Raw genomic sequence first — 24,283 nt, forward strand, 5'->3', positions numbered from 1 at the left:
CCTTATTCAGTGCTATGTTCGTCGTTATCGGCGTAGCGTAGTGGTCAAGCGCATTGCTTACGAAACAGGTGACCTTAGATCAATCCCAATCTTTCCTGTTCTTTTATCAGTGTTATTTTTCAGATTGTTCAACTATTTACCGTAGAATTTAAATACATCCAAACTTTCGAATAAAATATAAAACAATCATATCGTAAATGACGTACAAAAAGGTTTGAAAATAAAATATTATTACGTACGAGTACATGACGCTAACAGACGTTGCCCTAGCTGACCTCCGGCCGGAGTGGCCGACCGGTTCTAGGCGCTACAGTCTGGAACCGCGTGACCGCTACGGTCGCAGGTCCGAATCCTGCCTTGGGCATGGATGTGTGTGATCTCCTTAGGTTAGTTAGGTTTAAGTAGTTCCATGTTCTAGGGGACTGATGACCATAGATGTTAAGTCCCATAGTGCTCAGAGCCATTTGAACCATTTGAACATAGCTGACCGCTGGAATCGCAAGCGTCGCGTCCGCTATCAGACGGTAATGGATTTCTCACCGGTGAGTGCTTGATTGTGTTTAATTTCTACGGCAAATAGTTGAAACTGGGAAGAAACGAAGAAAAATAAACATGAAAAAAAACCGAAAAAAAACCCAGAAGGACCTGCGATTGATTCCAGGTCGCCTCTTTCATAGCCAATGCACTTGACCATTACGCTACGCCGTTAGAGACGAACAGTGCGCTATATAAGGCATATAGTGTTGTCGGAAAAACTTTAGAGAGCATTTTATCCTTTCCTAACAAGGGAACCTCCCCATCGCACCCCCCTCCGATTTAGTTATAAGTTGGCACAGTCGATAGGCCTTGAAAAACTGAACACAAATCAATCGAGAAAACAGGAAGAAGTTGTGTGGAACTATGAAAAAATAAGGAAAATATACAAACTAAGTAGCCCATGCGCAACATATGCAACATCAAGGACAGTGTAAGCTCAAGAGCGCCGTGGTCCCGTGGTTAGCGTGAGCAGCTGCGGAACGATTGGTCCTTGGTTCAAGTCTTGCCCCCAGTGAAAGCTTTACTTTCTTTATTTTCACAAAGTTATGATCTGTCCGTTCGTTGATTGACGTCTCTGTTCACTGTAATAAGTTTAGTGCCTGTGTTTTGCGACCGCACCGCAAAACCGTGCGATTAGTAGACGAAAGGACGTGCCTCTCCAATGGGAACCGAAAACATTTGATCGCAAGGTCATAGGTCAGCCGATTCCTCCACAGGAAAACACGTCTGATATATTCTATACGACACTGGTGACGGCATGTGCGTCACATGACAGGAATATGTTGTCGACCCACATGACTTGTACACTTGGCGAATGGGTAAAAAGATTCTTCTACCTTACCCGATTTAGGTTTTCTTGTGGATGTGATAATCACTCCCAAAAAAGTGATGAAAACATAAGAGTTTGTCACATAAACTGAAAATAAAAAGTTAAACTCTTCACTCGAGGGAAGACTTGAACCAAGGACCTCCGGCTCCGCAAGTGCTGCCGCTAACCACGGGACCACGACGCTCTTGAGCTCTGATTGCCCTTGATGTTGCCTATGTTGCACATGGACTACTTAGTTTGTACATTTTGCTTATTTTTTCATAGTTCCACACAACTTCTTCCTGTTTTCTCGATTTATTTGTGTTCAGTAGTTCAAGGCCTATCCACTGTGCCAACTTATAGCTAAATCTGAAGGGGGGGGGGGGGGTGCGATGGGGACGTTCCCTTGTAAGGCCCATTCAGGCGAAATATTTAAGGCACGTGATGTGGAGACCCACCTCCTCCTACAGACACAATTTAGGCAAAATCGGCATGTCCCTATTGGCGACCAGGGGATGAAAGTTTCTAAGGAAACATCACCACAAGAATGGAAAAGGCATGGTTAACAAAAACGTTGGACTCCATCTACCACAATTGCTTTTTGGACAGAAGTACATTAGGGAGATATCATGTTTTTGCGGACATAATTAGTGTGAGAAGTTTAAAAGGTGTTGCAGTTTGTGAACAACATAATAATCCGAATAAAGAAAAACAAAAATTCTGTGAAGACCATAGAATGTACGTGAGCGAGTCAGCGGGCGCTAAGCTAGTTTAGTGTAAAACCGGAGGTGAAATACTGTATCTGTAAGTACTGTGCGAAGTAAAGTACTGCATGCAAACGGGCCACGGAGATTTCGTTTCGCGCCCACACCAGTGCAGCGCCCGGCGGGCGAAGAGCCACGCGGCTGCCCGCCCGGGCGGACTCGTGCAGCGCGAGTCGACGCACTCCGGCAGTCGTGGCTTCGGTCCCAGGGGGGCCGCACACGCCAGGAGCGCCACCCTCTGGTCACAGGTTCGTGAGGTTTGCCCGCTGAACGAGAAAACCGTGGTCACCGACGACCTCACTACTCAGTACTTGTATGTTTGCTGTGATATTAACTCAGCTATGTTTGTATGCTCTTACAAGTCGCATTGATTGCCTCTATTAGGCTACAGCCTCACTGTATACAGGGTGTTACAAAAAGGTACGGCCAAACTTTCAGGAAACATTCCTCACACACAAATAAAGAAAAGATGTTACGTGGACATGTGTCCGGAAACGCTTAATTCCCATGTTAGAGCTCATTTTAGTTTCGTCTGTATGTACTCAATGGAGCACGTTATCATGATTTCATACGGGATACTCTACCTATGCTTCTAGAACATGTGCCTTTACAAGTACGACACAACATGTGGTTCATGCGCGATGGAGCTCCTGCACATTTCAGTCGAAGTGTTCGTACGCTTCTCAACAACAGATTCGGTGACCGATGGATTGGCAGAGGCGGGCCAATTCCATGGCCTCCACGCTCTCCTGACCTCAACCCTCTTGACTTTCATTTATTGGGGCATTTGAAAGCTCTTGTCTACGCAACCCCGGTACCAAATGTAGAGACTCTTCGTGCTCGTATTGTGGACGGCTGTGATACAATACGCCATTCTCCAGGGCTGCATCAGCGCATCAGGGATTCCATGCGACGGAGGGTGGATGCATGTATCCTCGCTAACGGAGGACATTTTGAACATTTCCTGTAACAAAGTGTTTGAAGTCACGCTGGTACGTTCTGTTCCTGTGTGTTTCATGATTAATGTGATTTGAAGAGAAGTAATATAATGAGCTCTAACATGGAAAGTAAGCGTTTCCGGACACATGTCCACATAACATATTTTCTTTCTTTGTGTATGAGGAATGTTTCCTGAAAGTTTGGCCGTACCTTTTTGTAACACCCTGTATATTCAGAGGAAAAACCATTTTGACCGCCATAGGCTGTTTAATTTTTTGCAGTACATTTGAAACTTTTACTTCAACATTACTAGTTTGTTTCGACTCGTGGCAGTTGTAAAACGCACGAGTACAATTTTGACGCGTTTATCATCATGTTTAAAAACCATTTCATGTTACCTGAGAACAGGAACTTTTTCCTACACACAAGTTAATTTCTTTGTATATAAATTTTATAGTTGTCATTGTATTTATGCACAAGAAAACTGACTTTTTCGTGGGACGAAATTCGTATTCCCTCGTAACACGAACTGATTTTTAAATACCGAATATCGGGGTTTTAACGTTTTGTTGTCTTTATTAGTTCAATAATTGAACTTATAACTAGTACACTGGCTGAAAAAAATTGCAACACCAAAAAATAATTAATGTGCAACAATGAGATTTCGGGAAAGCATTTGCCTAGGTACCATATTTAAGTGATTAACATTGCAGAATCACAGGTTAACGTAAGCGCGAGATAAGCCATCACAAATGTGAAATGCTGGTACATAAATAATTGGTGTAACCGCCAGAATGTTGAATGCAAGCAGGCAAACTTGGGTGCATTTTGTACAGGTGCCGGATGTCAGTTTGTGGGGTGCAGTTCCATGCCTGTTGCACTTGGGCAGTTAATACACAGACGTTTAATGCTCTTTGTGGAAGTCGCTGGACTTGTCGTCCAATGATGTCCCATATGTGATCGACTAGAGATAGTTTTGGTAACCATGCAGGCCGAGGCAGTATCTCGACATTCCGGAGGACATGTTGGACTACAACGGCGGTGTGTGGGCAATCGTTGTCCTGTTGGAAAACAATCCCTGGAATGTTGTTCGTGAATGGCAGCACGGGAGATCAGATTACCAGACTCATGTATAAATTTGTAGCGAGCGTGCTTGGGATTGCCATGAGAATGCTCCTGCTATCATACGAAATCGCAGTATTGCCAGACCATAACTACTGGCGTAGATCCAGTCTGTGTAACACGCATCATACAGGTTGGTTGCAGGCCCTCAACTGGCCTGCTTCTAACCAACACACAGCCATCACTGGCACAAAGGCAGAACCAGTTCTCGCAAAAAAAAAAAAAAAAAAAAAAAAAAAGAAAGGTCTCCAGCCTACCCCACGATGACCTCTCGCTTGATACCACTGAAGTCGCAAATGGCGGTGGTTTGTGATCGGTGCAGTGTACGCTACTGACAAGGGAACCTCCCCATCGCATCCCCCCCAGATTTAGTTATAAGTTAGCACAGTGGATAGGCCTTGAAGAACTGAACACAGATCAATCTAAATAACAGGAAGAAGTTGTGTGCAACTATGAAAAAAATAAGCAAAATATACAAACTGAGTAGTCCATGCGCAAGATAGGCAACATCAAAGATTGTGAGCGCTCAGGAGCGCCGTGGTCCTGTGGTTAGCGTGAGCAGCTGCCGAACAAGAGATCCTTAGTTCAAGTCTTCCCTCGAGTGAAAAGTTTATTTTCTTTATTTTCGCAAAGTTATGATCTCTCCGTTCGTTCATTGACGTCTCTGTTCACTGTAATAAGTTTAGTGTCTGCGTTTTGCGACTGCACCGCAAATCCGTGCGATTAGTAGACGAAAGGTCGTGCCTCTCCAATGGGAACTGAAAACATTTGATCACAAGGTCATAGGTCAACCGATTCCTCCACAGCAAAACACGGCTGATATATTATGTACGACACTAGTGACGGAATGTGCGTCACATGACAGGAATATGTTGTCGACCTACCTAACTTGTACACTTGGCGAGCCGGCCGCGGTGGTCTAGCGGTTCTAGGCGCTCAGTCCGGAACCGCGCGACTGCTACGGTCGCAGGTTCGAATCCTGCCTCGGGCATGGATGTGTGTGATGTCCTTAGGTTAGTTAGTTTTAAGTAGTTCTAAGTTCTAGGGGACTGATGACCACAGATGTTAAGTCCCATAGTGCTCAGAGCCATTTGAGCCATTTGAACACATGGCGAATGGATAAAAAGGTTCTTCTACCTTGCCCGATTTAGGTTTTCTTGTGGATGTGATAATCACTCCCAAAAAAGTGATGAAAACATAAGAGTTTGTCACATAAACTGCAACAAATGAATGCACAGTTTTCCCTGTGCTCTGTCAAAACATATGTTTTTAACGTTTTCAAATTTTTCCGTGTGTAGACCGTCAAATCCTGCATATGTCCAAGCAAATCGGAACATGTTCTGGAATGTTGGAGAGCGAAGTTGATTATGTGTGATTGCCTGAACTTTGATAATTGTCTGAAAATAAAAGGTCAAACTTTTCACTCGAGGGAAGACTTGAACCAAGGACTTCTCGTTCCACAGCTGCTCACGCTAACCACGGGACAACGGCGCTCCTGAGCGCTCACTATCTTTGACGTTGCCTATCTTGCGAATGGACTACTCAGTTTTTATATTTTGCTTATTTTTTTCATAGTTGCACACAACTTCTTCCTGTTATCTCGATTGATCTGTGTTCAGTTTTTCAAGGCCTATCCACTGCGCCAACTTATAACTAAATCTGAGGGGGGTGCGATGGGGAGGTTCCCCCGTGAGCATCTGGCTCGGAGTTGTCCTTAAGGGGATCACACCTTGCCTATCTAACCCATGTTAATTTAGGCAAGTATTACACCCATTTCCGAAAAAAAACTATTTGATGCTGGACCTTAATATTTTTACTGTATGTTACATGATGCTAGTAGAGTCAACTGTACTAAAATCTACTTTATCCATTTTATAGTTTTTAAGAAATACTCTTTTAAATTTATTAATAAAAAATATTAAGTTTTTTCTGCAGAAAACATTTTTTTGTGAAATTCCTAATGGAGGAATAATAATGAATGTAGTACCAGAGGTAGCTTTTTATGTTATGCAGAGTCTCTGAAAATTTCATTCATTTGTCTATGATAGTATCTGACATAATGGGGCATATGTACTGAAACGTTTAGTTTGCGGGAAATTGACTTAAAAGACAAAACTTTTTAAATTTGTTACTTATAGTTAATTAAAACTGTCCTGCTGCATGTGATGGCCCTTCTTTGCCCTCTAGCAGGTCTTCCAGCTTCTTTTTCACGTTCCTGAATGTTTGTCTTGCTTTCTTGTCCATATTAGATGCAGACCTGTCTGCATCGGCTATCCTCATTTTATCGCAATGTTGCAGCCCAGTGATCATTTTTTCACCAGGATTAATTCCCAGCTTTTTCAGTACCCAATACTTTCCAATATTACCACAATTGAACGTAATAACAGCATCATGAACTCCTAGTTTCATTGTCTGCATGCCTACAAACAGAGTTTTACGAAGGCGGTTCCAGATTATGCTGTTTACACATTCATTTGGGTTCTGTGTCTGCCCATGCAGCCATTTCCTTAGAAGATCAGGACGAGCCAGAATAGATTTAATTGCTGTAATAACAGCAACAGGAAGAGAATGCTGGTGAGAATAAGATTCTCCAGTTGCCTGAGCCCTATTGTATTTGCACCACGAATTTTCTCCTGATGGACACAATCCATGACATGGCTTATCATCAGTAGAGGACTTATGGAAGAATATGGCCCAAACATCTCTGCCGGCCGAAGTGGCCGTGTGGTTAAAGGCGCTGCAGTCTGGAACCGCAAGACCGCTACGGTCGCAGGTTCGAATCCTGCCTCGGGCATGGATGTTTGTGATGTCCTTAGGTTAGTTAGGTTTAACTAGTTCTAAGTTCTAGGGGACTAATGACCTCAGCAGTTGAGTCCCATAGTGCTCAGAGCCATTTGAACCATTTGAACCTAACATCTCTCTTCATTGCCTCTAGATTTTCTTTATTTCTCCTAATTGCCTGCCCATAGTATACCTGCAATAACAACTACTAGCAATCACACTTGAACAAAAATAACCGCGTGTTTGAAAGCGTGTTGTTTACAAAAAGCAGGAACAGAAGAATACCGACCGCTGAATTCCAAGGATAGCCAACAAACTCGGGAGTAAAAAAAATCCCTAACGTGCAATGGAGGGGATATAAAGATCTAAAATATATGCAGAAAAGTGGGTGACAGAATAGTGGGCGTGGCACATAACACACGTGGTAAGAAAATGCTCTTTAAACGCTCGAAAAAAATTTTTTTCAGCAAAATCCTTTCCAGAGTACTTAAATAAAACCTTAATCTATATAAATATGATGTAAACCGAAAATCGATTTTTTTTACCTGAACCACGGTGTGGTCCCTTTAAAGTAAGCACATTGTAACAGTTGGTTGTGTCAGTGGGTGCCAACTGCTGCTCAAATTGCTGTTGCAAGTGCAGTATGCAGCAGAGCCATACTGCAGGGTGAGGCATAATAAAGAGCGATTCTTAAAAGGCTGTTAAGTAAAACGACTTCGATAATTTTTTTTATTTCATAATCTTAAAATACATGAAAAAGCGTTTTCTGCAATAGTAAAACATCAGTTATTTTTTGAAGATGTCGCCGGTAAGATGGCGTGCGTTTATATACACACATTCCTCCAGTCAGATTTTGAAGTGACTCATCACGTTGTGCAGCACTGCCAATGGGATTTGAACAACTCCCAGTCGGATCCGCTCTTTCAGGACTTCAGTTGTTCGAGGAGGGTTATCTCGGAAAACTTTGCTTTTCAGATAACCCTACAAGAAAAAGTCATATGTTGTGAGGTCCGGTGAACGAGAGGACCATACAATGTCCCCATTTCCGGAGATCACATGATTTGAAACCAACGATTGACAATATTCATGCCTAGTCGAGCAGTGTGGGAGTAACTTCGAAGTGTGCAAGTTGTAGAGTAAAAAAGGTTTTCAACATGGCTGCGTATCTCTGCGAAGTCACTGTTACAGTATTGCCAAGGACATCTTCAAAAAAAGTATGGCCCTATAATCCCTAATGAAGACATAGCGCACCACACACAGTAACGTCTGCGGACTGCAGTGGTTGCTGATGCAGTTCTTTAGGATTAACGTCATTCCAAAATAGAAAGTCCTGCTTCTTCACATAAACAGAGAGATGGAAGTGAGCTTCATCACTCATCCACAAACGGTTTACAGTGTCCTCGTCTTGATTAATCACGTCCAAAAATTCTAAGCAGAACCGACTTCGCCTCACACAATCTGTTTCCTTAAGTTCTCAACCCAATCCTTAATCGCACAGGCAGATGGCGCCGGCCGATTCCGATTAATGTTAAAGAGGTTGCGGAATGCACGACTTGGTAGCTGGTACGAACTACCGTTTTGATAAAATGCTTTGACAGTGTACTCACGATGCTGTGAGGTCCAGCGCTCCATTATGACTAAATACTATATCGCACCAAACGTAACAGACGCCGTCCCCTCCACCTTTCTCCGACGCAGCTTGATTCGCACTCTTTTTAAAATTGCTCGATATTATGGCTCACCCTGTACGTACACGATGGTCTTCCCTCTCTGTAGTGCAATGTAACCGCCTGGAGCCCGGTCTTCTTGCAACGGTACATTTACGTGACCACTCCTGCCAGCAGTTATCATACATAGTGGTTACATTGCTGCCAAATCTTTCTGCAGTATCACAAGAGGAACACCCACCTTCTCGTAACCCTATTACGCGACCTCGTTTGAACTCAGTGGGGATGTTGATAGTGGCATCTTCGTCGCCTAAAGAAGTTATTGACTAACATCAACTCATCAAGTCCAATTTCAAAAGTAACTAACGCTCACAATCCTTACAGTGTGTATTTAAAGTAAATCTCATTTTAATCCTCATAGTGGCGCCACTAATGCCACTCTTATGCGACTGGCGCGAAATTTGACGAGACATTGGAACGTCCCCTTTGAAGAATTATGAATGACAGTGCTAGTAAACCCCTTACGTTATTTGATTTTCAAGCAGCTGAGCAGAACTCAACGTACTCAGACATTTCGTTCTTTACTTATTCTGATCAACACTAAACTGACACACAATATTTTTAGCGCAACGCAATCTGACTTTCAATAATCCCTACAAAAGAATGGCCCTCACTAACAATAACCTATACCTATCATGAATCACTTACCTCACAAAAATCTTCTTTACTCAAACAACTGCAATACTGTGAGCGCCAATACAGCTAAATATAAGATTCTAACTACTGAAAGCACTAACTACTGATAGGCATAGTTAGCAAATGAAAGATTTTGATAAACAACAAACAATGTATTTACCTTAATAATGTTCAAAAGTCATCATATATATATATATATATATATATATATATATATATATATATATATATATATATATGATGAAATAAAAGAAATTATTCAGATTGTGAAGGGAGACGAAAATTTAATAGTCATGGTTGTACAGAGATTCAGGGAGAGCATAAGGGAGCAATTGACAGGAATGGGGGAAATAAATACAGTAGAAGAAGAATGGGTAGCTTTGAGGGATGAAGTAGTGAAGGCAGCAGAGGATCAAGTAGGTAAAAAGACGAGGGCTAGTAGAAATCCTTGGGTAACAGAAGAAATATTGAATTTAATTGATGAAAGGAGAAAATATAAAAATGCAGTAAGTGAAGCAGGCAAAAAGGAATACAAACGTCTCAAAAATGAGATCGACAGGAAGTGCAAAATGGCTAAGCAGGAATGGCTAGAGGACAAATGTAAGGATGTAGAGGCCTATCTCACTAGGGGTAAGATAGATACCGCCTACAGGAAAATTAAAGAGACCTTTGGAGATAAGAGAACGACTTGTATGAACGTCAAGAGCTCAGATGGGAACCCAGTTCTAAGCAAAGAAGGGAAAGCAGAAAGGTGGAAGGAGTATATAGAGGGTCTATACAAGGGCGATGTACTTGAGGACAATATTATGGAAATGGAAGAGGATGTAGATGAAGATGAAATGGGAGATATGATACTGCGTGAAGAGTTTGACAGAGCACTGAAAGACCTGAGTCGAAACAAGGCCCCCGGAGTAGACAATATTCCATTGGAACTACTGACGGCCTTGGGAGAGCCAGTCCTGACAAAACTCTACCATCTGGTGAGCAAGATGTATGAAACAGGTGAAATACACTCAGACTTCAAGAAGAATATAATAATTCCAATCCCAAAGAAAGCAGGTGTTGACAGATGTGAAAATTACCGAACTATCAGTTTAATAAGTCACAGCTGCAAAATGCTAACCCGAATTCTTTACAGACGAATGGAAAAACTAGTAGAAGCCAACCTCGGGGAAGATCAGTTTGAATTCCGTAGAAACACTGGAACACGTGAGGCAATACTGACCTTACGACTTATCTTAGAAGAAATATTAAGGAAAGGCAAACCTACGTTTCTAGCATTCGTAGACTTAGAGAAAGCTTTTGACAATGTTGACTGGAATACTCTCTTTCAAATTCTGAAGGTGGCAGGGGTAAAATACAGGGAGCGAAAGGCTATTTACAATTTGTACAGAAACCAGATGGCAGTTATAAGAGTCGAGGGACATGAAAGGGAAGCAGTGGTTGGGAAGGGAGTAAGACAGGATTGTAGCCTCTCCCCGATGTTGTTCAATCTGTATATTGAGCAAGCAGTAAAGGAAACAAAAGAAAAATTCGGAGTAGGTATTAAAATTCATGGAGAAGAAATAAAAACTTTGAGGTTCGCCGACGACATTGTAATTCTGTCAGAGACAGCAAAGGACTTGGAAGAGCAGCTGAATGGAATGGACAGTGTCTTGAAAGGAGGATATAAGATGAACATCAACAAAAGCAAAACAAGGATAATGGAATGTAGTCTAATTAAATCGGGTGATGCTGAGGGAATTAGATTAGGAAATGAGGCACTTAAAGTAGTAAAGGAGTTTTGCTATTTGGGGAGCAAAATAACTGATGATTGTCGAAGTAGAGAGGATATAAAATGTAGGCTGGGAATGGCAAGGAAAGCGTTTCTGAAGAAGAGAAATTTGTTAACATCGAGTATAGATTTAAGTGTCAGGAAGTCATTTCTGAAAGTATTTGTATGGAGTGTAGCCATGTATGGAAGTGAAACATGGACGATAAATAGTTTAGATAAGAAGAGAATAGAAGCTTTCGAAATGTGGTGCTACAGAAGAATGCTGAAGATTAGATGGGTAGATCACATAACTAATGAGGAAGTATTGAATAGGATTGGGGAGAAGAGAAGTTTGTGGCACAACTTGACCAGAAGAAGGGATCGGTTGGAAGGACATGTTTTGAGGCATCAAGGGATCACCAATTTAGTGTTGAAGGGCGGCGTGGAGGGTAAAAATCGTAGAGGGAGACCAAGAGATGAATACACTAAGCAGATTCAGTAGGATGCAGGTTGCAGTAGGTACTGGGAGATGAAAAAGCTTGCACAGGATAGAGTAGCATGGAGAGCTGCATCAAACCAGTCTCAGGACTGAAGACCACAACAACAACAAATATATATATATATATATATATATATATATATATATATATATATATATATATATAAATTCATGACAACCATCTTGACAAATATCCTTTTCTTGGCGGACACACGTCCAGATCGTCCGCTTATAGTAACCTCTCAAAACTCTGGCATCCCTCTCCCCACATCCACCACTGCTGGCGGCTCACCTCCAATTGCACAACGCTACGCGCTGTTCACATCCAACTACCCAACACTACACTAGCGAATATTCCAGCAATGACAACCAGCCACAGACTTCACACAGCACAGTCAGTGATTTTCATACAGAGCGCTACGTGGCGTCACCAACATAAAAACCTAAACAGCCTACTTACAACATCATCTTTCAGATGTAGAAACACGCATACCAACTTTCGTTTACGTCGCACAACTCCTTTGTGTTTGTGCGATTTTTTTCCTAGTTTGTACGTATATATAAGAAAACTGACTTGTTCGTGGGATGAAGTTTCTGTTCCCTCGTAACATGAACAGATTTTTAAATAATGGGGTTTTAAGAATATGTAGCATTTATTGCTCTCTACTTATAAATAATAATCGATGCAGACGAAATGAATTAAAATTTGTGCTGCAGCCGGGACTCGGATCCAGGTATTCTTGTTTGCTGAGTAGAAATGCTAACCATAACACTACCACAGCACAATGGTCAGTATTACTGCACGAACTACCTCAGCTGAGTGCCCTCTCCAAGACAAAGTTCAATTCATTTTCCCTTATATATTGTCACTACGACCAGGGCTCTCCGATATCGGCAAACATCCCAGCATTGGACGTAACGGCTCGTGCTTGTGGTAGTGTAATGGTTAGTATTTCTGCTAGCAAGCAAGGAAACCAGGGTGCAGTCTGCTTTCGGCTGCGGTGGGGCGAGGACGTCCGCTGCGCCCCGCCGTGCGCGACCGTGAGCTCTTGCTTGTGTTTACCCTCGCGTGGCGCGAGTTGTATTTGTTCCAAGTTCAGTGCGACTATGGCACACACATGGCGCCACGATACGATCAAAATTACTTTTCAAGTAGATCATGCGCGTCCTCGAGCCTGTGAAAGAGAACAGTTCATACGCGACGATCTACGTTTAGATCCGGCGACTGTCGTCGGAATACATTTTTCTATAACGGCGAGCGTGGTTTATGTTAAAATGAGCAGTGCAGAGGTTTGCGCGACAGTGGTGTCTAAATACTCGAACTCACTCAGATTCAAACATTCTGACGGGCATATCGGTGCAGTGACGGTGGATCATGCAGGCATGGGCCTAAGGACTGTACGGGTTTTTGAGCTCCCCTTCGAGGTCCCTGATGAAATTGTCAAGGACGCCTTCCGACCATATGGTAATGTTATCAGCCACGTTGCAGAAAAGTGGCAAACTTTCTCGACGTACAAGGTCTACAATGGTGTGCGCCAAATTAAACTTGAGCTCAAGAAACATGTGCCGTCCTATTTGAACATCGGTGGCTGTCGTGCAATCATCATGTACGACGGTCAACCGCGTACCTGTTCCGGATGTGGGCTGGAAGGCCATGTTCGATCGAGCTGCTTACAACGTAGAATTACCCAGATACCAGTGGGAGACTCCGCTTCCCCGACGGGGACGACAATCCTGCCCCTCACGTACGCTCAGACGACGATGCGCACCATACATGAGGACGAAACTGGCGATCAGACACTTCCATCGACGTCAGAAGTACCAAGGGAAGAAGAGGAAGGACCACCTATGCCAACCCATATGTCGCTTCCTCCACAGCAACAACAGCAGCAACAGTCCCACGGAATCCAGACGCAACATAACATTCAGAACGCGATGGACGTGGACGCGAACATTGTCCCGACCGCGGCTTTCCTAGCGGAAGGCGATACGACGCTGGATTGCCTCCAACATTCGGATACGGATGTCCACGTTCGAAAGCAACGTTCACCTCGACGACGCGAGCGACGTCGGCGGACCCCTTCTGACGATTGCCTCCTACACACGGCCGGTCAAGAAGGTGACATCTCATCAGACGGCATGGATAATGCGCCTGCTGAGGATCTAAGTGGTGTAGACGGTTCACTTGCCCATACTACGAGGGCCCAGTTACAAGTTGCACCACAGATGCAGCAGGTCGCGTCGATGGATGGCGCTCCGTCTACCTCTACCAAAGACGACGTACGTGAGAGAGATTTAGGTGCCGATCAGCTACACAGCATCGTGTTGCACCCACTGTGGTCGGACGATGTTGAGGAACTTCCTGGAGAGGGCACGGGTGACGGGGGAGGGGGTGGCATTGGGGATGCCACTCCTAGCGTGACAGACTCATAATTTGTAACGGGTTTGGTGGGTCGGGCATCTCTTGCGGTTAGCTTTGATTGCCATGGCGTCTACCCTAGGTGAAGAGGCTAGGCAGCACACATTTCGCCTTGCCACCATCAATATCAACGCGATAAGGACACCACACAAACTGACAATGCTACAATGCATGCTCGATGCGGCGGACATCGACGTGGCCCTCTTACAGGAAGTATGTGTCGCTAGTTTCACTGACTTCTACGGATATACCGCCCATATCTCCAACGCTTCTTCTACCGATTGTGGCGTGGCTATCCTGCTACTGGACGGCTTGGCGGCTACGGACGTACTGTACTTACCGAGTGCAAGAGCCATGGCAGTAACTGTCAACGGTGTCCGACTCATCAATGTATACGCCCCTTCAGGATCAGGGAGACGGAGAGATCGGGCCCGCTTTTTTCGGAAGATATTACGCGTCTATTTATGGGCCGCATAGACGATATGGTGATCGGAGGAGATTTTAACTGTACATTATCTCCGTCTGATCAGCAGCCACATCACGTCCCGTGTGGAATTGGAAATGCTAGTGCGTGACCTCCACCTGATCGACACGTGGCGCCACATCCATGGCCCAGCTCCTGGTTACACCCATTATACAAGTCATTCATCAAGTCGGTTAGACAGGATTTACGTCACAGGCACCCTTTCGACGGCGACGAGAGGAGCAGAGCTCTGGCCCACTGCATTCACCGACCACACAGCCTATATTTGCACCATTGCCCTCCAACCTGCACGTGTGTGGCGCAGTAGGCCCCCCTGGAAACTGAACGTCGCCCATCTGGACGAGCCGGCATGTAAAGGTGCTATCGAAGAGTCGTGGAACGCGTCCTTACAGCGTCGTGGTCGTTACCGATCGACCCTCAGTTGGTGGATTGAATGTGCGAAGCCTGTTCTTAGGCGCACCTTCATGGCTTACGGCCGGGAAGCGGCGGCATGGAGGAGGAGCACAGAAAACTTTTATTACACCGTCCTACGGGAATGTCTTGCTATGGAGCCCTCACCTGACAGGCAGATTATAGTCAATCGCGCGAAAGCGCAGTTCGTCTTCTTAGCACGCCATCATTTACAGGGCGCTGTTATACGGTCGCGTGCTCCAGACATGATACAATCAGAAAGACCATCTATGCATCATGTGGTCCTAGAACGCAGAAGGCGCCGTAGGGCACTGGTAACGGTCATGATAACGGACGACGGACGACACGTGGTAGAACAAGCAGATATAGCAGAAGCCTTCTATGGGCATTACGATCAACTTTATTCAGCAGTGCTCCCTGATATGACGACGGTAGACGTCGTTTCAGCACATGTCCACGGTACAGTTCCACCAGACATTGTACCGACTTTACTGGGAGAAGTGAAAGAAGAGGAAGTGCTCGACGCCATTGGTAAAAGAGCTCCCCATAAATCACCAGGAATCGATGGATTACCATTATAGTTCTATAAAGCATTTAAACAACTGTTGGTACCGTGTTGGGTTGAAATTTGTCAGAAATTGATGTCCCCGGGTATACTGTTGCCTGCACCGTTCTTGGAAGGTCTGATTGTCCCCTTTCATAAGCCGAATGGACGGAATCATTTCCGCGATTATCGCCCCTTAACGTTATTGAACAGCGACTTCAAGATCTTTTCGAGGCTACTATCAGAACGTATTCGCGGCACATTATTGCACATCCTGTCCAGCGATCAGACGTCTTTGGGGGGACCCAACAACATCATAACTGCGTTATATCGTTACAGAGATCTCATCTCCCTCGCACGGGTGAGACGTTTGCCGGCAGCCCTGGCGTCTATCGACTTTAGCCAGGCTTTTGACCGTGTGGGCCACACTTTCCTCACGACCGTTCTACGGCGCATGGGATACCCCGACCCCTTTATCGCCGTGTTGACACGCCTTCTACATGGGGCTACTTCTCGAGTTTTTGTTAATGGAAGACTGACGGCACCCATGCCTATCCGCCGATCAGTACGACAGGGATGTCCACTATCAACATTGTTATTTGCATTGGCCTTAGAACCTTTGTTCTGTGGTCTCCGAGACAGGCTTACTGGGATACAGTTCGGCGGCTCCATCTATCGCTGCACCGCATATGCGGATGATTTGATGATCGTCATACGTGGAGCTGACGATATGGCTGCCGCTTTGGACTGGATTGCAACCTACGGTACAGCTTCTGGTAGCCAAATCAACGTTGACAAGTCTGTCGCATTGAGCATCGGGATTGGGCTACTGCAGGAACACATTGCCCCCTTACGCTTCAGTGATACTGTCCGCTGCTTGGGCTTAGATTTCATGAACGACATGCGACGCACGACGACGCTCAATTCTCGGCGCCTTCTTAACCAAATTAGGGCCGGAATTGCAAATCAGCGCTTGCGATCCCTCAACATCGTTCAGCGGGCGTATTATGCCAATGTATACCTTGCGTCCCGCATACCGCATGTCGCCCAAACGCTACCCATTCCGAATCCTATGGCTCGTAGCATTATGGCAGCGCTGGGATACTTCGTCACCGCTGGTATGTTACTGAAGATCAGATACGTATCTCTTACCCTCCCCAAGGAAAGAGGTGGTCTCGGCCTAGTTAATGTCCACGATAGGGCCATTGCCCTCTATGTTAGCTCACATTTATGTCTGCTGCGCCGTTGTCCTACGAGCCTCACGAGTTTGATTCTGACGGCGCTACGACCTGCTTCACTAAGAGCGCCGGTGCCACTACAGGACATCCCAGCGCCCCTCTTTTATATAGGACGCTTCTATTTAGAACAAAGTTATTGCAGTGTAGCGCTACGACACCACAAATGGCCACAACTCGACGCCTAAATCACGACATGCTGCAACGCCGCCCCCTAAATGTGATCGAACTAAAATATCCTGACGTACGGTGGCGCGTGGTGTGGAAGACTGTACACGATGCCATGTTTGATTCCGATGTCGTTTCCCAATGGTACGTAGTCGTTAATGGGAAGCTGGTGACGCAAGAACGTCTCTACAATATTCACATGGCAGAATCTCCCAATTGTGTGGGTTGTAATACGGTAGATTCTGACGAGCACCACCTCAGCTGTGGAGAGGCGGAACCGGTTTGGCACCTAGTGCGGCAGATGCTGGCTTATCTCTTGCGAGTTAGCCCGGAGCATATATCTGCACGCACGTTATTGTTTCCGGATGAGACATTTTACCCCAAGACTCGAACCAACTCCGTCACCTGGATACGTGGACATGCGGTCCATTGCCTCTGTCGTGACGGACACAAGAATTTACTTGACTTCTGGCTCTATTTGCAAGAAAGACATCATGCTATTTCTGAGCATACCAGATATCGACAATGCTTCGCAAACTACCTATGGAGTGCCTTTCACAGCCCGCCGTGTAGCTGGAATGTTCCAGGCAGTGGCAGATGAGGTCAGAACGAACTGCAAACGATCATATATTGAACAATCTTTATCAGTGGGCACAGTCGCTGGGAAGCCTAACTATGAAGTGGTAGCTTTATTTTCATGTTATTTCTGTTTACTATCTTCGATAGTGTCTTCATTCAGTTTTAGTTTTCCTGGCTTGATTAACTATGACTGTTCGCACATTGATATCTATATAAATAAATAAAAATAAATAAAAATTAAAAAAATTAAATAAATTAAAATAAAAATTTAAAAAAGTACAAAAAAATACCTTCCGCACCCTACTAGAAACACCCTTCCCCCCTCCATTCCCTCATATTTTTGTGGGTTGATGCACACACGTTAGTTCCGTATAGTGTAGTTTCTTCGCATTTTAGTTGGGGGGTGGTTACGTATAGTTAGGAAGGCAACGCCTGAAGAGGTAAGAGTTCATTTTAGTTTGGCAGGGACACAAGTGGCGGTGCCAAGTAGGGATGGCTATGATTTTGTTTTATTTCTTTTGTTAGGTAAAAAAACACGCGGAAGGTACTTAAAAAAAAGGGTTCGAGTCCCAGCTGCAGCATAAATTTTAATTCATTTCGTTTGCTTCGATCATTATCGTAGATAATAAAAAGAGACTTAAATGTCTCAGGGAAACATTTAATTATAAATAATACATCAGATAATGGAGCAACTCGAACAGTTCTTACAAGTGTTCAATACGAGCACCATTTGTCACACGGCACGCATCGAGTCTAAGGTGACTTCTTCCCAACCTTGATCAACGTGTCTGGAATAAGTGTTGCAACAACTTCTTCAGTCCTGTTTCTCAAGTCGGACAGATCAGCTGGTAGCGGTGGCGCATACACGCGATCCTTTATGAACCCCCAAAGGTAAAAATCGCGTGGCATCAGATCTGTTGAACATGGAGATAATGTGAAACAAGCTCTGTCATCGCCGGCGCCTTGCAGCCATTCCAGAGGTGGGGTACAACGTCGCTTAACCAATGGCGTGCTGAGTTACGCACATGAGGTGGCGCATCGTCTAGCTGCCAAATACCGTTCTGTGGTTCAACTCCTACCTACTGAGGAAAGAGCCATAGTTGTAGTGCGTCAAGATAAGAAACACCGGCACAGTTGCTTTACCGAAGAACAGAGGCCCATAAACTTTCCGCCGGGATACGGCACAAAAAATATTCAGTTTAGGGGAGTATCGTTGCAGTTGTACCAACTCCTGGGGATGCGCAGATACCCAAACGCGCACAATTATGTATGTTCACATTTACACTTAGGTGAAATGATATTCATTACTGAAGACGACACGATCCAGAAAATCTCCATCGTTATGCAGCATCACTGCGTTTGTAACGTTGACACGTAAACCATAGTCTGTAAGCTTTAGAGCTTGTAACAACTGCAGAGACGTCACTGGAATTGCTAAGTGGCGACTCACTTTACGAATTAATTTCTTGGAGCTACTCGTGAAGTACTCTTTCAATTGTACAACACTTTCTTCGGCCACTCTTGATTATCCCGTACTCTTCCCTCTGCAGCAAAGACAGCCTGTGTCTTCACACTGATGATATCATCTACGGTTGCCATTATCGCTTGGAGGATTACAACAGAACTTAATACGAAACGCGCGTCGCACTGTAACTACAGATTCAGTTCTCGCTAACTGTAAAACACAAAAATCTGTTCAAAATTGGAAATTTGTGGTAAGTTCCTGTGGGACCAAACTGCTGAGGTCATCGGTCCCTAGCCTTACACACTACTTAATCTAACTTAAACTAACTTACGCTAAGGACAACAAACACATCCATGCCCAAGGGAAGACTCGAACCTCCGACGGGGGGAGCCGCGCGAACCATAGCAAGGCGCCTGATACCGCACGCAACCCCGCGCGGCAAAATCTGTTCACTTGTCGCCATATTTGCTAGTAACGCTTTCTAACGGAAGACTCAGGAAACAGTCTATGCGCACCGGTATGCAAGCAAAACTGAATTGCTCTTTCATTTGATGTATTCTTTATAAGTTCAAGTTGAATATAATAAATGTTACGAAGCCTTAAAACCCAGATATTTATTTTGAAGTATCTAGCGTTACGACACACACATCCCATTATACACGGTGAAATGTCACGGGGTGAAAGTGTTACGCGACGTATTAGAGTGGAAATGGGAGAGTGAAGGTGTTCGACCAGCTGGCGTCACTCAGTCACGCAGAAGTATCAACAGCCACCAGCCGGGAAGCATAAATATTTCAACGCCGTTACTCGGTCAGGAAGACAGCAACGTCAACATTCTTGAGCGAGACTGCGAGCGAACTCAACAGAGCGAGCTCAACAGAAAACCTATAGAAGACAAAATACATTCAACAGCCAAGGTCGCATTAAATATTTCTTTCTTAAGGGCAGACGGAAGGCAAGTGGGCTTCAAAAATTCGATTTTTAGATTTTAGCATATTTGAAATGCCTGGTCTTTCCTGTGTGAAACAGTTTTTGTTTTATATAAATACGACAAATTTTTCGTGAAATATGATGGTTTTCTGATGCATGGTCTTTGCCCGAATGATCCTGACAGTTGGTGCAAGTACAGGAGAAGTGCCAGATATGACCACAAACATTCTTTATCTGCATCAGTAATGAGTGAATTGAAACCTATATTTAGAGAGCTTTGTCAATATACCTTGTTGAAGAAATGCCTTCATGGAAAAACCCAAAATTTATATGAATGTGTGAATTCTGTCATTTGGAACCGGTTACCGGAAACTGTATTTGTTCAGATTACAACCCTCAAATTTCGTGTTTATGATGCCTATTTATGCTTGAATGATGGTGTAATTAGAAAATAGGATGGTTTGGAATTATTGGGCATAAAATCTAGTGGAAATACTACAAAATCCTTGGTGCAAATAGGTAAGGAGAGAATCCGCAAAAGAGATTTTGCTGATTTAAAATGCACAAAAGAAGCCAGACAGAAAAGAAGAGGGACCAAGAGAAGAAAAGAAAATCAGTATGATTCAGATGATGCTCAGTATAGCGCAGGAAAATATTAGTGGTAAGTAATTCTCATCAATATACTAGAATTGCAATATTAAACTTTAAATGGATTTTTCTTAAAACTACATTTTCTTATTTACTATCAAAAACAGTCTTGATCACAATTTATTTATTACGGTGACCGGTTTCGACCACTACTGTGATGAGCACAGTAGTGGTCGAAACCGGTCACCGTAATAAATAAATTGTGATCAAGACTGTTTTTGATAGTAAATATTTGTAACACATTGATCATTGTTCTCTCCCGCAATGTATTCAAAAGTAATACATTTTCTTACTTTCAGGTACCATTATTTGATAAAGTAATGGGGTTAGAAACATGATATTCGGTCAATTTGTACCGCAGATGATAAAAAGTTATTACGAGTAAACTGAGAACCACCAAACAATTAGAAACTGTTTTATAATAATTCATGTACAAAAAAAAGTTAAATTTTTTCTTCAAAACCATAAGAGGTATTTTGTCCATTTTACTTGTACATTGAGGCATATATGTTATAGATATGCAGTAATAACTTCATTGTTTTATCACTTATAGTTCTTTTGAAACGTGTTCTATTGAAAGTGTAAAATAGCATAGGCAGTATAGGGATAAAAATTGCCTTCAGTCTCCCCTTAAAGACAAGCGGTTTCAACAGACTTTGTTGTTATCTTCAGGTCTGAAACGTTTTCTTGTGAAACATGTTCATTTTACACTGGAAGATGATAGCAAAGTCTTCTGGAACCGGTTGTCTTTTATAAAGAGATATTTTATGCGTTCTTGTCTGTTGAATGGTTTTTAACAGTTGAAACAGATCGCCCTTCAGCACTCTCAAACTGAGAAAATTCAACCGTTAGAAGAGCGCAGACCGAACTGCCTTTGTAACTTCATTTAAGAGATACTAGTTAGGACGCAACATCGCCCAACAGGGGTTTCACTATGCACCAGAGAAACTGTTACAAAATCGTTAAGCAAATGTAGCGGAGCTGAAGACTGCTAACGACTCGAGAAGAGCAGAACCGATTCAGTCGTTACAAATGACGTCGTACAGCGGGGTGTCTCCTCGACGACATAAACACCCCCCCCCCCCCCTCCTTCCCCCATCCACCCACTAGCCCAGAGCACTCGATCAGTGGGATCGATGAGTTCTTGTTGTTTGCACTGACTCTCTGGTTATGGTGTGATATCATCTTGTGTGTAAGACAGTTCTTGTGTTGGTCTTACACTTGCTGCCTTACAGGAGATTAGCGATCCGTAGCCACGGATAATGAAGTCCAGCATCCAGTACTGAAGTCAGCACAACAGCCAACAATGATGGACAGTCCAGGGGTCTACTACCTCGGCTCTGGTTCAGGGCAGAAGTTTCCCTAAAACTTGAGCCGGCCGTTGTGACCGAGCGGTTCTAGGCGCTTCAGTCCGGAACCGTGCTGCTGCTACGGTAGCAGGTTCGAATCCTGCCTCGTGCATGGATGTGTGTGATGTCCTTAGGTTAGTTAGGTTTAAGTAGTTTTAAGCCTAGGGGACTGATGACCTCAGATGTTAAGTCCCACAGTGCTCAGAGCCATTTGAATTTGAACCTAAAGCTTGAACACCGCATGACTCTGACGGTGTACCGTACCATCGGGTAAGGTTGTGCATTCAGCACGACAACATGGCTAACGGTAACGCGGTCCACCTGAGAGGGCAACGCAAGCGGTGATCTGGTAAGGACTGAGTACTCCCCGAAACGGCGTTTGAATCGATAATACACGTCGCGATCATCGCCATCTCCAAGCAGGGTTACCCACGTGGGGTGCATACCTCGCTAGCAGGTGGCAATCTATTGCACCAGGGTGACACACACTTCCACTCCGAGCTGATACAGTATCCCCGGCAGCCTCGAGTCCGCTGCTGGATTCAGAGGATTCCTCTCCGGAATACGTCTCCATTAGCCATCGCAGAGGACATGGCAACGATTGATGTTCTGAGTAATAAGTGGAATAACCTCGAACATTGTTTTATTGCGTGTAACGACGCCACACAGGTCTTCGGTTTGCTTCCTGACAAAACAGTTGCGGTTTCCAGTCTGGCGGGTTTCAGCCCGTGCCAATAAATTCAATGGCCCATTGCGGACAAACTTCTTTCGGTCTTGTGAGAAAAAAGGTGACTGTGAAATTTGTGTCTGTTGTACAGGCTACTGATTATTATTATTATGTAGTATTCTGCCTAGTGGCAGGTCCATGTCTTCGTACGGAGAATTTCTGATTTTACTGTTCCCTGTCTTCAGCTTCTTCCTTCAGTCTGTTGTATCTCCTTCCATATTTCATGTCGTCCAGATGTTGGATTCTTCTTCTTCCTCGTCCTGCGTTTCCTCTGAGTTTCCCTTCGATGACATCATGTTTGAGTCCCTCGTGTCTAAGTACATGTCCAATCCAGTTGGCCTTTCTCTGAAGAATTGTACGCAGAATACTTCTCTTCTCTCCTACTCTTCGCAGTACATCGTCATTTTTTATGCGATCTGTCCACTTGATCTTTTCCATTCTCCTCCAGCACCACATTTCAAAGCTCTCTAAGTATTTTTTCTCCTTCTTTCTCATGGTCCATGTCTCTGCTCCATACAGTGCAATGCTCCAAATGTAGCACTTTATCAGTTTTTTCCTCAATGCCAAACTCTTCTTGTTGAAAGCAGCTTTGGCCATGGCGATTCTTGCTCGGATTTCGTTGGTGCAATGGGCACCCTTTGTGATAAAACTACCCAGGTACTTGAACTGATTCACATTTTCCAGTTCCAGATTGTCAACAGTTATCTTCGAGCGTTTCTCACGTTTTGATATGCGCATCACTTTTGGTTTTTCGATGTTGATTTCCATGCCGTATTTTCTTCCCGTTTCCACCAAATTGTTCATCATGTGTTGCAGCTGCCTCTGATTTTTGGCGACCACTACCAGGTCAGCGCATACTTGATGGTGTTGATGAAACGTCCTCCTACTTTGAAGTTTCCGCATCCTTTCAGCGTTTCTCTCGCCAGCATTTCTCCATACAGGTTGAAGAGACTTCGCGACAGACAACATCCTTGTCTCACTCCCCTTCCTATTTCCACACTGTTCGTTTCCCCATAGTTCAGTCGTACCTTTACCTTTTGTCCCAGGTACAAGCTCCTTATAAGTCTCCGATCTCTCCAGTTGATTCCAATTTCCTTAAGGATGTTCATCAATATATTGGAATTGACTCTGTCGAAGGCCTTCTGCCAGTCTATAAAAAATGCGCAAACTTCTTCGTTAACGGCCAAAACTCTCTCTGACAATATCCTCATCATGCCAATGGCATCTGTGGTCCCTTTTCCTTCCCTGAAGCCAAGCTGGTCTTCTCCCATCACTCTACTAACAGAGGACAAAATTCAAATGGTTCAAATTGCTCTGATCACTATGGGACTTAACTTCTGAGGTCATCAGTCCCCTAGAACTTAGAACTACTTAAACCTAACTAACCTAAGGACATCACGCACATCCATGTCCGAGTCAGGATTTGAACCTGCGACCGTAGCGGTCGCGCGGTTCCAGACTGTAGCGCCTAGAACCGCTCGGTCACAATAGAGGACAGTTATCTTTGCTGCGAACTAACAGATATACAGCTTCAGTAAAAATAATCATGTGTGTGACTGCGTCATTACTTTGTTGTTATACTGACCATCATTTCGGTCACTGTTGCAGCCGTCCTAATAAAGCACCAATCATAATAATAATAATAATAATAACAAGAACAAATCGAGAAATGACAGTAGAGATAAAGACGGCGTCCACCCCCTCCCCTTCCACTACTCGCAACACTGTCGCCAGCAGCTATTTCCCGTTGCACTGTGC

General features: G+C 44.2%; 1 protein-coding gene across 1 annotated transcript in view; it reads right to left on the reverse strand.

The window, feature by feature from the left end:
- Positions 1-24,283, reverse strand: part of LOC124615984 (visual pigment-like receptor peropsin) — a 173,328-nt gene that overhangs the window by 85,948 nt on the left and 63,097 nt on the right. The gene's annotated exons all lie outside the window — the stretch shown is intronic.

The sequence above is a fragment of the Schistocerca americana genome, chromosome 5 (assembly GCF_021461395.2).
Source record: "Schistocerca americana isolate TAMUIC-IGC-003095 chromosome 5, iqSchAmer2.1, whole genome shotgun sequence".
In the NCBI taxonomy this organism is placed as follows: domain Eukaryota; kingdom Metazoa; phylum Arthropoda; class Insecta; order Orthoptera; family Acrididae; genus Schistocerca; species Schistocerca americana.